This window comes from Chinchilla lanigera, unplaced genomic scaffold (genome assembly GCF_000276665.1).
Source record: "Chinchilla lanigera isolate Chin_1 unplaced genomic scaffold, ChiLan1.0 scaffold00045, whole genome shotgun sequence".
In the NCBI taxonomy this organism is placed as follows: domain Eukaryota; kingdom Metazoa; phylum Chordata; class Mammalia; order Rodentia; family Chinchillidae; genus Chinchilla; species Chinchilla lanigera.
In genome coordinates, this window is record NW_004955446.1 from 10341749 (window position 1) to 10354989 (window position 13241).

The window sequence follows — 13241 nt, forward strand, 5'->3', positions numbered from 1 at the left end:
CGCTGTCAGGCCTGAACAGTGGGGCTCATAAATTTGGAATACATAACCTCTTGCCATTGGCTGTGGTCAAATTAAGCCAGAGGGAGTGGTTTCAGGAGACTAGAGGCAGGAAGAAAGCAAGTGTGCTTGGTCCTTGCCCAGGGCTTGCCATAGAGGAATACTGTTGGGTGGGCTTGTTCCTCCATCAGAGGCAATGGTGTCTGCTAAACTATCCTCTCTAGATGGTTGGATTCTGGCCTTTCCTTCCACTTGTCACTTTTTGACTAGCAGTGTTAGCAGAAATCCCTTTTAGCGGAGAGGTTCGTATTATTACTTTCACTTTCCTAAGCCATACCCATATACTCTTATTTTTTTCCTTTTTTATTTATTTTTTATTATTTTAAAGAGAAAAGAACAAAAGAAAAATAACAAAAGCAAAGACAAAAACAGAACACAAAAACTATAAAAACAATACAGAATTTCAAAACAAGATGATAGGAAATCAACAATGGTCGTTGCATTACTTATTGTTACCTTCAAAGTAGTTGCTTAGATTACCACATATTTGAATGCAAGACTGAGGAAACAATAGCCTTTTTTAAACACATTCTTTGCAAATTACTGATGTACCATCTGTTTCCCATCATAATCTTGAATGGTAAAGTACAGAAAATATTGACAAGAGCTTACAAGCATCACCAAAACACTGATACTCTGTAAAAACCTTATCTAAGATATGGTCCTCAATATTGCAAAAGACCAGCATTTTGTTTATTGTAGACAAATTACTTATTGATTCCAAATTAGCTGAAAAGAGAAAATGTATTGCTTCCCACATAATTAAAAATATTACCAATACAACAGGAGAGAAAGGGATCTGTTTAATTTTTATAAGTATCACGGTCAAAGTGCCCTGACCTACATTACTTTTGAGAGTCCAGAACATCTAGTAACACCAAAGGTTTTTCTTACTCAGAGTGACATGCAGGCCCCTCTGCCTCCAGAAATCTGTAATCCAATTCTTACTCTGCCAGTTCATAACTTTGACCTTAGATAATTTATATTATTTCCCTAAACTTTGGTTTTTGTTATCATGCCCCCTCTACCAAATTTATATGTTGAAGTCTTAACTCTTGAGTGTGATGCTATTTACAGGTGAGAACTTTAGGAGGTGATTAGGGTCATGAGTGTGGGGCTATCATGATTGATTTGGGCACTTATAAAAGAGACATGAGAGCTTCCTATCCTCCCTCTGGGGGAGGACACAGTGAGAAAGCAGTTATCTTCAAGCCATGAAAAGAGTATCAGAAACAAATCCTACCAAGCCTTGATCTTGGACTTTCCACCTCTGGAACTATGGTAAAATATGTTGTTAAAGCCTTGTCACTCTTGTTATGGCAGCCCAGAATGATTGAGATGGTTCCTTCACCTTTAAACTAAAGGTAATAAGTCTAAACTAAGATTGGAAATCTCCCCTTCTGTTTAGTAGTTGTGCACATTTTGTCATCGTGGGTAGATGAACCTAGTTTCATTACCCATAAAATTAGAATAATAGAACATTCTTTTTTATTTTAAAGGTAAAAGAATGAAAACATATTAACAAACACACAGACATAAAACAACAAAAAAAAAACAATAAAAGCAATACAGAATTTCAGACAAGGTGATAGGAAATTAACACTGGTTGTCATATCACATATTGTTATCTTCAAATTAGTTACACAGTTAAACAAATATAGGCATGTAAGACTGATCAAACAATTAAACATTAACTGTTCCTTTTCATAAAGCAATGGAAATTAGTATACAATTGTCTTAGCTATCTTTTTGTTTGTTTGTTTGTTTGTTTTTGTTTCTTTTTTTGGTACCTGGAATCAAACTCATTACCTTGCGCTTGCCAGGCAGGCCCTGTGCTGCTGAGCTAAATCCTCAGGCCCTATCATAGCTATCTTGTATTTACATATATACATATTTTCCCTTCTTTCTTTCTTTTCTGTTTTCTCTCATCCCAGTTGTTCTTTCCTTTTGAGCAGTTACTTTTCCTTTCACAGTAGCTATTGCACCTCACTCTTTCAGGTTCTTACACTAGGGAGGCAATATGATGTTTACACACATCTTTTTTATCCATTCCTCAGTTGATGGACACTTGAATTGCTTCCACTGTTTAGCTATTACAAATTGTGCTGCTATAAACACGGGTGCACATATACCACTGTGGTATATTTTCAGCTTTTCTGGGAAAATACTCAAAAGGGAAACAGCTGCGTTGAATGTGACCTCTAACCCTAGTTTACTGAGGAATCTCCAGACTGATCTCCACAGTGGTTGTGCCAGCCTACACTCCCACCTACAGTGGAGAAGGGTTCCTTTTCCTCCACAGCCTTGCCAGCATTTGTTATTGGTTGATTTCTTGATGATAGCCATTCTTTCTGGGGTGAGATGCAATCTCAGTGTTGTTTTAATTTACATTTCTGAAGTGATCATTTTTTCATGTATTTTTTTCTTACCATTTGTATTTCTTTATCTGAGAAGTGTGTATTCATCTCAGATGCCCAATTTTGTATTTGGTCTTTGAATTTGGATGGGGCTGACTTTTTAAAAATTCTTTGTATGTTCTACATAGCACATTCTTTTAGGCTTGCTGAAGATTAAATGAAATAATTTAATTAAGGTACTAAGCACAATGTCCGGCACCTACTAAATTCAATTAATAATAATAAACATTATCACCGCTGTAGAAACACAGAATGAATAACTCTCCCAGAGATAGGGCAAATTGGCAAAATCTTCTTGAAGGAAGTGGTAAAAGTAAAAGACAGTACTGTACTCTATAGTTACCCTTTTTTGGCATTCCACAAATCCTGAGCCCAGTATTAGCCATATAATAATAACAAGTGCTTCTTATCTGTTCCTTGATGAATACATTAATATTTGAAACAATAAACCAATTTCAAATGAATGGATAATACTATAGAAGTAACAGTATAAACAATAATAATGTGGAATTTACATTGTCATTGAGTAAAGCAGCTGGTAAAGAGAAAATTTTATAAGCATTTTTATTGTCCCCTTGGAAAGGGATTAAAAGATAGAGATAATGTGGGAATACAGGAAGAAGACACACAGTCTGAAGCCTCTTTAAGATGGAAATAAACAGTCTTGCTGAATTCTGTGAATGTGAATTTCAGGCAATGAATTCCCTAGCTAGAATGTACTTTCCTTAGGCCAAAAAATAACACTTTGCTTTATATTTCAACTTCACTCCCTAGTAGTTCTGGCTCCTATTTACTATTTGAAAAAAATATTGAGCAAATAGCCCTGTGCACTCTCAGTCTATTGAAGACTTCTGGAAAGGAAAGAAGCCCAATGACAAGTACAAGACAGTGAGTTCAGATAAAGGGGTTCATTTCCAGTGAAAGAAACAGTTGAAAGGGGTTAGGTTTACCATTAATTTCTCACAAATTTTGGAGCTCATGTTGTTAAAAATGAATTTTTTAAAGTTAAGAAGAGAAAGGGAAAAATAGAGAAGGGAGGAGGAAGGAGATGAGAAGTAAGAAGATGAGAGTAAGGAGGAAAAAGAAGGAAGAGGAGAAATAGGTCCCACAATCTCCAAAAGAAGCCCAGAGACAGAGAGGTTGGGTGCTCCGGAAAAAAGACCTCCACACTCCTGCTGCAGGAGGTATGTGGCGTGCAGAAGCCAGTTGTAGGATAAGGCAGCAGGAGCACCACCTGCTCCACAGTCCATGTCTGAGTCCTGTTAACAGATGAGAGCAATAACTGCTCAACTACTAACTCTCCTTGTGCTTCTCTAGATTGGACAAAGTTCAGTCAGCACAGATACAGATTTGGAGGGGCTCACTGCATTAGTAGGCTCAATTGCTGCCCAGAATGGGAGATAGAAGGAACTAGAATAGATACCTGGAATAGATAATTTTCCATCTTAAGGCATTTGAAACACACAAAAAGAACTGAAAAGAATATTATATGTAAGAGAGGTTAATTCAAATATCAAAAATTTAAATCACTGTTAATTAATTGTGAGACTAATCAGAATGGAAGGAGATCAGTAAAAGATTTCTTATAGGATGTGAATCTGAGAAATGCCCTGAAAGAAATGTAGGGTCTAGGTTGACTAAGAGTAGTTTAGATCATTCCAAGTTAGATTTGGGAGAATGGCCTGAGGGAAAATTAGAAATTGAGTTGCAATCTCCAAAAGCAGTATGTTGAGTATATGTGTTTATTTTTCTCATATAAGAGAAGTCCAAAAGTTCTGCTCTCATGCTCCTGAATGTCGTCAGAGACCCAGGTTCTATCTGGTTTTCCATTCACCATTCTTAGGACATGACCCTCATATGCTTGTACGTCAGGATGGCTACTAAAGATCCAGCTATTATGTCCATGATTCAGACAAAAGGAGAGGCTAGGGCAAATGGTCACATCCTTTCTTTTTGAGGGGCTTCTCCTCTTTCATTTATATCCTTGTGGCTAAAATACAATCACTTGTCTGCCCCTGCCTGTAAGGGAAGTTCAAGGATATAGTGTTTTAGCTTGGTACTTTGCTAGAACCAATGGAATCAAGCATTTATGAGTTAAGTATAATTCTAAAGTTCAGTGAGAAGTAGACCAAAGTTTTATCCACAGATTAAAGTTTCATTTGAAAAAAGAAACTGAGCCTATAATTTGTGGCCTGTGTCAAAGGCTTTGAAGAGGGAGTTGAAGCCAAAGTAAAAATCATTGCTCTTTCATAGTAGGCCAGTTTTCAAGACGTGGATTAAAATATTGTTGAAATGTCCATGAGAAACCTCGTATAGAGGAATTAACTGGAGAACTTGTTTTATTGGGTATGCAATGCCAATCACCATGGAAATGTGGTCAGGACCACCCAAGCACACTGCACAGCAGCTCACACTAAGTATGACACTGTGATGCCTCTTTGAGTACCATCAACATGCAAATGTCTATTTTAAGACTTTCATACTCCCTCCTGGTGGTATTTGGTGCATTTCCAAACTATCTTCGTGTAGTTTTGGCTTCCTATCAGTTGCATTTAAAATAGAAATTAAATTGTTGTCATCACATAAGTTGCTCAGCTACAATCCTGTCTAGTGAAACTATGTATTGTCTGTAATGTTCTTTTAAATTACTATTTTCTTATTCCCTTTAATGGTTTGATTAATCTTCTATTATTACATCTGGTAATCTGAGCAACTTCACTGAAGACAACAATATGTAATATAATAACCACTGTTAATCCCTATCCTTTGGTTTGAAACCCCATATCATTTTTAATGTCCTTGCTTTGTTTTGTTTGTATTTTTCTATTGTTCTTTTTTTGTACTACTTTCTTTGAAATAAAAAACATTTTTAAAAAAATAAAATAGAAGTTAAGAGCTTTCCACACAAATTTTTACCACATTCTGTATTCTGTTGCATTCTAGTAAGATGAATTGAATTATATGAAGGTTATTCAAAACATCAGTTTAATACATAAGTATATCTTAACTTTGAAAACCAAGAGACAGTCTACCCAGGTAATGTTATCCAGGATGATATTTTTCAAAGTACACTCACACTCCACAATGCACAGACAGTGCCAGTGAGAAATAAACATGGGCAGTAAGAAAGTTCCTACAGAGATACTCAAGCCAGGCAGGGCACCATTCGCACTGTGGTCTGCGTTAATCGCATTCCTGATGCATAACATCATAGACCATGTGTGTAGTTGCCCTGATTACAGGAATATAAGGAAAGGAATGCTCTTCTAAAAGTACCTCATGGTATTTATTGAAAACAATTCAACACTTTCTTCTCATCAATGTTTTGTAAATTTAAAAACTCACATGTGAAAAATTTGACTCATTTTTTGAGCAGCAAATAAAACAGATCCAGGAAAGTCTAGCAATTTATGTGAGGTCACATACCTTCCAAGTGGCAGAACCTATTGCCAACTGAGTGTACTCACATGTATCATGACTGAGCCTAAATAGTAACTCTCTCAAAGTTACCCAGATTATGTCATTCTAAAATTTATTTTTACTGATATCAGCAGTGAATTCTGATAGGAGATAAACCTCTTTTTCTTCCTTTGGGTTATGCATATAATGCAGAAGTCTTGGACACTATAAATTGTCAGTTTATAACTGTATGTTTAAAAAGCCTATTTTCTACTTCTCTCCAACCCAACATTTACCTACTCCCAGACAAAATAAAAATTTTAGTGTAAAATGCATGTTAAAGGTACTAGACTTTAAATCCAGTGGTTCTAGGTGTATTTCTAACTTTGTGTTTTAATCTCTAGGATCCTCTGTTAAAACAATTAAGTTAGATCTGAATACACCTTTCAGCTTTACATTCTAGAATTCACTGCTGGCCTGGTCAAAAATCCATTCAAGCTTACTGAAAAAGAGTTGGTTTTTCCAAAAAATAAAGTCCCACAGCACAATGAAGAATAATACCAGACAACATGGCTCGCCCACATGATGAGACCGAACCAATGAACAGGAATCCCAGAATACCCATTTATAAAGCTAGTGCCTGGCACCTCACCAGCTGCCTGGAACTGCTATAGATTTACAAGACATTTCTTTGTCAGCCTCTTCTCTCGTTATAAAAATCCAGTAGTTAATTTGAGATTTAGTACTAGTAGAGCAATGTGTTATGTGGCTTAAACACTGATCAGCTTCTGGAACTAGGTTTATTGCCTGTGTATACTTGGTTTGTCACTTCAGAAGAAAATTTAGGAGCTCATTTTGTTGTGTCTCCTAGTTAAACCTCTGGTAGTAATCTGGCATTATCTTTTAAAATAGGGTGGTAAATTGTAGCTATCCCAGGGCACAGAGGAGAGCTCTGAAAGAAAACATGAAAAAGGAAGGGAAGATCACTAAATAATACTAAGATGAATTTTCACACTTTGTGTTCCCCAAGGCTTAAGGCATGCGATAGTTTATCTAAGGGAAAGATCAGATCTAGAAAGATGGCAATATCCTAACTGCCATTACCAAAACACTGACATACACATATGCACACATCTCTTCCTCTCTAGTACTTCTCCCTAAATCCCTCCTTCTTAAAGCTACCTATTTATTTCCTCTATTGTAATTACATTTATCTACTTACTCCTTAATTTTTTTATTAATTCTCCCTTACCTTTTCTTCTTTCAAAACTTCCTGAAATTTCATTAGTCAGAAATGCCCCTATGTTTGTTTGTTTGTTTTTTATTCCAGCACAGAATTTGTTTTGGGATAGAATAAATAAAATTTTAAATGCTTTGGTTGAATATTTTCACTTAAAGAAACACTAATTCACATAAAATTCAATAATATGTGATGTTAGCAACATACTTCTTTCCACCCTTGTGCCAGCCCGTAGCTGTTCTATAAGATGGGACAAGCTTTTCCTCTGCTTTCAGATAAAAGGCTAAAAATCCCCAAAGATTTTGTTTATTGTTAGACAGTAGAAATCTTACAGCCCTTCTTTCTAGGTTAGAGAGAAGCATCCAAATTCCCGACTTGGTGTTGTAGTAAGGGTTTAAAAGGGAAAAGGTTTAATACAGGACACATAATTTATAGAATTATTTTATAATATTCACTCATTGAGTCAGTGCAGAAGAGTGCAGGAGATCTGTCCACACACTAGAAATCCAAAGAATCCAGTTGAAGCATAGATCCCACAGCAATGTCTTGCACAAATCCAGCTGAAGACCTAGAGCCCGTGGCAATGTCCTCCATGAGTCCAACTGGAGGCCTAATGCCCATAACAATGTCTCATACAAGTCATATCAATGATCTGCTCTGGGAAGACCCACAGGTCAGTGGTAGAAGCTAGAAAGTCTGCACAGACAGGATGAAGGATCTGTGTCAGCGGGCTGAGGGAACTGCACTGGAGCCAGGAAGCGACACTCAAGGTAAGGACCAGAGCTCCCCCGAAAAGAACCACAGCCATCCTCCTTAAATGGAAAAGACCCCTCAGCACTGTGGCTACCACATGCAAAACATCAATGCACACACGTTACTTTAAAGGTGAAGATCTCACCCGTGCCCCAGATTGCCAAAGTTTTCCCAGTCTTGCTGTTTCTACATAGCACACTGAATCTGGCAAGACAGTGTGTGATTGTGACCCCAGCACTCTGGGCATCTGAGGCAAGAAGATCTCAAGGTGGAGACCAACTTGACCGATTTTGTGACCTAGGGAGATGCTTAATGTGTATCCAAAAAAATAAAGTCTGAGGGTATAGCTATAGTTCATTATGGAGATACAAGATACAAGCTCCAGTAATGCAAAAGTAAGAAACTAATAGACCTATGGTTGATAGATAAAAAGATTCCTAGATTCTTATATAAAAATCATAACATGAGTAGCCACTGATTTATTTAGTATGAAGAAAAAGATGGGTGGTGGGGGATGGGGAACTTGAGGGAGGACTGGAGGGGAACTGGAGAGGGGACTTTGGTCATGGAACCCTAAGACACAACCTCACTCCCTTGGCAGCCTGTCCAAACAGGAATTGGAACCCTGGTAACAGGCGTCGCAATGCAGCAACTGCCCTCTCCGAGTTCACCTGGCCGGAGAACAGCAACTGCGAGGATGCTGGGCTGCTTCCGCACTTCTGGAGGCCGCAGCCTCAGCACCCCAGGCAGGGAAAGTCTGTGAAAGACTGAGGAGAAGGCTGACTGCATCCAGACCCCGCAGGCCACGATGCGGGAGCCACTCAACTGTTACAGACACGCACGGGAAGGTGTCCCCAGCACTGACCTCGACAGACAGACAAAAACCAACTTACCCGTGTGAAGTCTGCCCAAGCCCAAATACCAACAGCAACACAAAGCGAAAGATCCCACGGCAAGTCTCGCGGGGCCCAGAGACTCCCAGGGGCTCCGGACAAGCCTCCCCAGAGCCGGGCACAAAAATCCTGGGGAGCCAGACAAGTGCAGGGTGGGAGAACGAAGTCACAGCCACCAGGCCCCGAGACACACTGAGAAACCTAGTGCACATCTGCCCTGACCCGGGCACCGGTGCAAAGCACTTTGTGGGGAGCTGGCTGTTGTGATCAATGCAGACAATCAGGGCACATTCGCCCACCCCACAAGCCCTTCATGCCAGTTTTCCTGGGCAGCGAACCCTACTATGGTCCCTTTCTCCCCACTCCCTCCATGACCCATACCTGTACCCGACAGACCCTGCTCATGGGAAGAGATGTCACCACACCATGTTCGGGGACGTCCATCTCCTTTGCAGGCCTTTTCGATGAAGTTTGAGATCTGTGGTGTTGAGACAATAAACAGCTTTTCACCACCAAGTGGGGTGAGGAGGAAGGAAACCCATGTTCTGTATCCTCTCAGTGGGAATTAGAAGCTTTTGGCTGTCTGAGCTAAAGAAGGAGTACGAACTCTTACTCCATGCCTCGCCTTGTGCATCACCTTGTCCATCAGAACCCCCTAAAATGCCTTGCCTAGAAGATCAGTTCATCCACCACAGAGCTGCAGGCCTCTGGAGAAAGTTTTCTTGTGCCAAGGGCCATACATTTCAGGCCAAGCACTCAGCAGGCACGCTCACTGTGCCCTCTGCTCGGGCTGTGTAGGGGGATTCGGACACCAGGTATACAAGTGTATCGACTGCAAACTCTTGGTTCACAAGAAGTGTCACACACTTGTCACAGCTATGTGTGGGCAGCGTTCTTCATCACAGCAATCCGAGACGCCAATGAATCAACCGCCCACGGCTTTGGACCCAGCACCGACCGTGAGCCTGTCTGATCCTTCAAGCCAGGACAGTTTGGAACAACTTGCTGAAGACAACGAGGTAAAGACTACCAGGGAAAGTGGCAAAGCTTCATCTAGTCTTGGTCTTCAGGACTTTAACCTGCTCCAGGTGATAGGCAGAAGTAGTTACACAAAAGTATTCTTAGTTCAACTACAAAAAACATATCGAATGTTTGCGAAGAAAGTTGTCAAGAAAGCGCGTGCGGACATCCATCGGGCGCACACGGAGAGGCGCGTACTGCAGCAGGCATCCCATCATCCTTTCCTTGTTGGGCTCCACGCTTGCTTTCAGACAGAAAGCAGGCTGTGTTTTGTTCTGGACTATGTAAACGGAGGCGATTTCATGTCTCATATGCAACAACAAAAAGTACTTCCTGAGCCTCATGCCGGGTTTTACTCTGCAGAGATCAGCTTAACATTCAACTACCTTCACCAGCGAGGCATTCTCTACTGAAACTTGAAATTGGACAATTTATTACTAGATGCAGAGGGGCACATTAAGATCACTGACTATTACATGTGTAAGACAGGACTAGGGCCAGAAGATGTGACCAGCACTTTCTGTGGCTAATTACCTTGCTCTGGAAGTTATGGAGTCCTTTAAACAAGCTGAAACAAAACTACACATGCGCATATTTGAAGTTGAAAAACACAAATACTACAGCTGGATGTGGTCAGGTTGCCCTGTCCAGCTATTTGGAAGAAGCAGCTGGATGCAGACAGGAAAGGCTACAGCAGTCTATACGGCAAGCAGCATGAGCATAGTCACAGGCTATAGATTGATTTCTAATTTCTACTATAAGATTTTTATAAACTTGCCATTGCATTCCCCTCTGTTTTAGGGAAGAATCTTCCTCGGTTTCCTCAGTGCTGAGGAGTTGATAAGGAGAAGTAGTCTTTAAAAGAAGTTGGTGGGGTATGGCTTCAAAGTGTTCAGTCAGAAAGTGAGTCAGGATGCAGATCACACAAGGGTCTAGAAGAACTGTCAAAGGGGTCATTAAAGGCGTGAGCAGAGCTCCTGTCCACTAGGGGAGAAAATCTAAAGGTCCCCGCCAATAGGAGCCAATCATAGTACTTTGAGCCCTCTGTTTGAGGCTTTCCCATGGCTGATGGGAAATTTTTTTTTACTATCCCTGATTTGTTGGCATAGTAGCAACACTCTACTAGGAAAAGGCAAGCACCTGGATGCTGGGCTAATGCTCTTTGATTCTAGAGGACAATTGCAGCTGAGGAATCTATTTGATACTACAGCGTGTCTATGGAAGTTTGTATGTTGGCAAAATCTCCAGCTTTCTGAGCACTTAACTGTGAATATTGTTGTTGGCCTATACCCAGAGGTGCATCACTGAGCATCAAACTCCCTGCTATTGCTATCCCAGCTATATGGGAAATATCACAGGGTCACACTTCTGACATGACTGGAGGACAAGTGTAGAACATCATTGACCTGGATAGACAGAAAGGTCGAGTACCAGCAAAGCAAATGCACAAAGACTCATTTTGGTGCTATCAAATACTTGGTGCACCCCATCAAAGCAAACCAAAAAAAGGTCCAAGAGGGGCTATTAGAGAATCTGAGGTGATATTCAATACATCTATGCAATCAGCAGAGACATCTTGGCCCTTAATGGAACTTAGAAAACAGGAAGTGTTTCCCCATATTACTGTAAAATGGGACTGAAGCAAGCAATAGAAATATTAGTCCAATTGAGTTTAGAATTATTTTGTATTAGACCTAGAACTTACAGGAAGAACAGAGCAGTAACAGCTTGGAGGATCTGATGGGCTCCACTGACCAGACATAAGAGATAAGAATATCAGGGGGTCCTGTGTGATTTACAACAGGGGTGGGGACCAATGGAAACACTGGCGGTTTTGGGGAATGAACCTTAATGAGGGATGGAAGTGACAGGGGTAACCAGACTTTTACAATTTGTAAAATAAGCCATGGATCTAGTCCCAGTCCATCCACCTGAACTTTTATCCAGCGTCCTGACAACCAGCCTCGTTAGGAAGGATCTGGAATAGTATATCGTAAGCGGTTGCAAGTTCCTCTTTGGCAAATTGGACTAGAAAGGAGCTGAGTTAAGAGGCTACTTTTGGATCCATTTCAGTCCATGACATAGTCCCATCTAGGGCAGAACATAGATGAGAAATGGGGTTTGCAATATTTTTGTGTTTGTCACCACTCTGGACAAATGTACTTTTCACTGGATCTGTTTTGGATCCAGGAAACAACAAGCCACCTAGGGTGGGTCTTCTGCACTCTAGCATGTGGAATTGCTGAGCCAACTTAGTCAAACTTCTCTTACTCAAATTGAAATAACCAATCAACCATCACAGTCTTAATTCACCAGTCCAAACAAACAAACAAACAAACACAAAAAAAAGATTGGCAGAATGGATCAAGAAACAAGATGCAAGTGGGATGTGGTGGTGAACACTTCTAATCTCAGTACTCTGGAGGCCAAGCCACAGGTACTCTGAGTCCCAGGTTCAGTTGGCCCTTCCCTAAATGGTATCTAGCCAAGCACTTTCTCCAGGGGACATGGCAATTGCTAGTACTGGGATCACTCACCAGCTGTTCTATTGCACACCATCCACTGCTCTGTTCCACTGGTGCATTTCTTCCTAGAGGCCTCTGGATGTACCCACCCACATTGTGTCTCTGTAGATTCAAGTCTCCTCTCTCATGCAACAAGCCAGGAGCTGGAAAGAAAGTGCAATTTGGCCCCTCCTTTTTCTGCATTGAGGTCTGTTTCTTCACTTTCTCTGTGGGCTCAAGTTTCCCTTCAAAGACATGGCATGCATCTGATGTAAGCAGCAACCACATGCAGTCACTTGTCACTGACAGCCGACAGTTTCAGTTTCCTTCTGTGTAGCCTCAGTGTATTGTTGGGGCCAGACTAAGCACAAGTTAGCTTATTTTAGGGTTAAGTTTCTTTCTCTTCCTCCTCTTCCTCCTCTTCTTCCTCTTTTTTCCTTTTCCTCCTCCTCCTCCCTATTCTTCTTCTTCTTCTTTGTATGATTATCCAGCTGCAACCAGGGGAGATGAGAAATCCTGAATGAAAAGTCACTGGTACTGTTAAAGGACTAGAATGAGTTCAGGAGGTGTATCATGAAGCCAGGAGAGAATGTGAATTAGTTTAAGTATGTATTGTAGTCAGGGTTTTCAGGGAGTAGATTTAACAGAGGACACATAACTTATAGGATTATTTTATAACATTCACCCAAAAGTCAAATGCAGAAGAGTGCAAGAGATCTGTCCATGCACTAGAGACCCAAAGAATCCAGTTAACCTAGAACCCACAACAGTGTCCTCCACAAGTCCAGCTGGAGGCCTAGAGCCCAAGACAATGTCTCATGCAACTCATACCAAGGATCAGCAGTGGGAAGGGCAAAGGTCAGTGGTAGAACTAGAACGTCTGCATCAACAGAATGAAGGATCTGTGCCACCAGGCTGAGGGATCTGCACTGGAGCCAGGAAGCTAAACTTAAGGTAA

At 40.7% G+C, this 13241-nt stretch overlaps 1 pseudogene; it reads left to right on the forward strand.

The window, feature by feature from the left end:
- Window positions 1-9072: 9072 nt before the first annotated feature.
- LOC106149449 lies at window positions 9073-10309 on the forward strand (annotated as a pseudogene).
- The last annotated feature ends 2932 nt before the right edge of the window (window positions 10310-13241 follow it).